Here is a 3,909-nt window from a genome sequence, read left to right as displayed (position 1 = left end):
ATAAACAGATTAGGTTGTGTTTTAAAGTCCCCATTGCTAGCAGATGTATTTTGACTCAAACTGCAGCCGTCAATATGTTTCAAATGTTTTTTATAATCTTTCTAGCCAGCACCTTCCTAACTCTTATTTTTGTGCCTTTCAGCTTCTGCTCAGCAGTTTGACCCAAAGCTGACTGACAAACAGTAAAGTGAAGCTGTGGCTCCTGCACCACAGTGGGAGAGAGGCATCAAGGAACCAAAGTGACACCAACCAGTCAAACTTGGGTTCCCCAACTTACTGTTTCCCTGGTTCATACAGTACAAGCTGAACATCCTGGACGCTGGTCTTCCACGGACAACAGCTTGTTTGTGACAGTCAAAAAGGAATCAGGTATGTTTACAGATCTATGCCTGTTTTCCTAAATAAAATGTAATATTAATACCATGTTGCCATATTTAAGTTTGTGTACACACATTTTTGGAAATATGGTCACAGACCACTTTCAGTATCATTTCAATGTGTGGCTTCAACATGGATTCAACATTTCAACATTGATTCATTCATATTTTGCCATCTAGGATACCAGTATGACAATGCTTGTTCTACATCTGCTTCTTAAAGATGGTTGTTAAATTTGTGTTAAAGTTAAATGTTTCGAGATAAAATGGAACATTATAAATTATTGAGGCCAAATAAGCGGAAGCAGCATGTACAGCAAACTGTTTGTGCTTGGGAGTGAGAACAAAGGGCAGCAGGGTGGGGTAGGGTCAGGACAGGATACGGACTCTTTCTGTGGTCCAAAAATAGATTCCAAAAACACTGTTGCTCAAAGGTCAGTGTGTGGGTAGGAAGAAGACCAGGTGGCTGCAGGTTGAACAAGAAACAAGTTTCTGCATAGTCAAAATTAAACAGCATAGCTCAAATTTAAGCATAGACAGCACAGTTTTAGGAGTATCCAATTTAAATATATATTTGTTTTTTCTGTGTCATCAAATTGATTGGACTGATTCACTTTGTGTCATGAATCGGTGTGTTGAGGGGTGGTGAGGCAGACGCTGTAGACCCAGGTAAGATTAATAGTAGATTTTAATAATGCAATACACAGTCCAAAACAGTCCCAAAGCACGGCCGAGCTAAAGCCAGGGCTCGACGCCGGTAGCAACCGGTAAACGAGGGACGAAAAATAGACAGGGCACACAGGAACGGAACGACAAACGCCAAGGGCAGCAAGTAACGACGAGGAACAAGGAACACAGGTGGAGTTAAATACACGGGAGGGTAATCACAGAAACGAGACACACCTGGGAACAATCAAGGGGGAGACAGGACAACACAGAGACTCAAAGACAAGGAAAACTCTAAATAAACACAGAAAAACACAGATCCTGACACTTTGTGCTAAAGAGGATCCTGTTTTACTGCAGCTGCTCCTTTTGAGCGCCTCTACAAAAGCTGGACTAAATGTCTGTTTCTATAAAGAAATAAGAAAACCTCAGAAGGTGTTGCATTATTATTATTATTATTATTATTATTATTATTATTATTAATAATAATAATTATATGAACCATATGCACTATCAGTCACCAGGCCTTTGTCAATATCATTTCCTTCTTGTTTTGGATGATGGGCAGCTGGACTCATTTTGGCTAATACAGTTTAAACTTTACTCTTTTCTTATGATGCGTAACCATAGCAACAGGGTGGCACCCTTCTTTGTTGCTTCCAGAAGCTTCTAACATGGCAAAAGCTGAAATAATACCACAACTGAAGCCAGAAAACCCAGAGGAGTCAAAAAGGAGGCAGAGCAGGAACAAAGAGGAAATTCAAACTATCTCTTCCATTAATCCCAATAGGCAATGTGAGATCGTTAGCTAGCAGGTTGGATGACCTTCAAGCCCTAATAAGAACTCAGCAAGAATATAGGGAATAACTGCAGGATTATATGCACAACTCCACTGTCTCTCTACCAGGTTTCCTAACTATAGAGTCAGACAGAGATTTAAAGAGCAGTGGGAAAAGGACAGAAAGTGGATTAGTGTTGCTTGTCAGCAACAGATGGTGTCATCCAGAGGGCTGTTTCTCAAAAGCAGGATTCAGAAATTCAGGATAAGAGATAAAAGTCAGGCTTGACATAATATGATCAGTTCATCAAGAAAGGTGTTGAACTAAACAGATGAGGTGGGGAGACATCTACGATCTGGCAAAAAAAAAGACCTGATGCAGTTAGGACTACATTCTATTCATTCAAAGACTGCAGTAATAAGTAACAGGTATACTTACTGTAGTTATGTCAATTCAAAGATAATTTTTTTGTAAGATAAAGAGGTTCTAAATCCAGCATTTCTCAGGCTTCCTGATAGAGGTCAGCAAGGTCAAGTGTCGAGCCACAACAGGAAACCTAGAACTGCTGCTATCAGGAGTGGCTTCCTTCACACAACAAACTGCTGCAGTCATAATTTCAGCCAATGTTTGGCCCATTTCCTGCTCTGGGGGCGAAGAGTGTTAGAGGTGGAGGAGGGCCGTACGGGGGTCCGTTTAGGACAAAAATTATGTTTTGTCTCCCACACACTACTAAAGACTCATACACACACAAAAGACTAAGATTGCGCGTGTACACCCCTAAAATATCACACACACACGCCATACAGACATACTATTCTGAATGATAGGTTGAAAATGTATGTGTGTGTGAACTAACACTTGGCTGAGTGACAATGAATGAATGAATGAAATTAGACTTTTTTATTGAATAACAATGACAATCTCAAACAATATGTCAATAACAAATATTACAAAAAACAAATATCACAACTCCTGCTGTTAACAGATCCAATTGAATACAGAGGCTAGAACAAAGTACTAAAATTAGTGGGAAAATAATAATAATAAAGAAATACTTATTAATAACAACAACAATAATAATAATTAAAGCTGCAAGCAGCCTCGAGCGGCCCTCGCAGCAAGCGCCACTCCGGCCTATTGGCCACCGCAGGGGTTCCAGCCACCGCAGAAGCTCTCGCACAGTTTCCAGAGCCGCAGCCCGCTTGCCACCGCAGAAGCTCTGCCGCAGTTTCCAGCACCGCCACCCGACAGCCACTGCAAAAGCTGTCGCGCATTTTCCCCGCCCGTCCACCGGGCGATACGCATGAATGTGTTCGGCAGCGCTCCCGACGACTGTCAAAAAATCTGGTGCAGATTGGTCGATGCATCGAGGAGATACAGCCGATGTATTAACTTAGGGGGCGCAGTGGAGTCAAATTACATTTCAACCTCGTTGGGCTCTTTAGAGGTGAACAAAGGTCATACGTATCCAGTTTGGCGCCAATCGGATGATCTATGTGTGAATTAGAGCCAAATGTATGCATATGGCGAGGGACTGATATTCGCCATTTGGCCACGCCCACACGGTTCAGCCAGCAGTGAGCATTGACAGAGCTCATCATCAGAATCATCTTGATTAGGTCAAGAGAGCCATAAAAGGAGCTTTCCAAGGGAAATAATGGCACTTCCTGTTCTGAGGGGGCGGGGCTTAGATGACGTCATAATATGATGACATAGGATGGTCAGGCATCCCACCAGTATCACTCAGGCCAAGTTTGATGCAGCACGGTCAAAATATGTGGAATCTAGAGGCAAACGTATACCAACGGCGTTGCCGCCATTGCAAAGTTTTGGCACTTTAAAGCAAGTGAGACCAACTTCCTATCTGTCATCCAACACAGAATCACCTTGATTAGGTCAAGAGAGCCATAGATGGAACTTTATAAGGAAAAAAATAGCACTTCCTGTTCTGGGGGGCGGGGCTTAGATGACATCATACTATGATGACATAGGATCGTCAGGCATCCCACCAGGATCACTCATGCAAAGTTTGGTGCAGAAGCTATCAACCGTTCACAATAAAATATGAGACTTCCTGTTGTCAGGAG

This window comes from Xiphophorus couchianus, chromosome 4, assembly GCF_001444195.1.
Source record: "Xiphophorus couchianus chromosome 4, X_couchianus-1.0, whole genome shotgun sequence".
Taxonomy (NCBI): domain Eukaryota; kingdom Metazoa; phylum Chordata; class Actinopteri; order Cyprinodontiformes; family Poeciliidae; genus Xiphophorus; species Xiphophorus couchianus.
Note: the sequence above shows the minus strand (reverse complement) of the source record.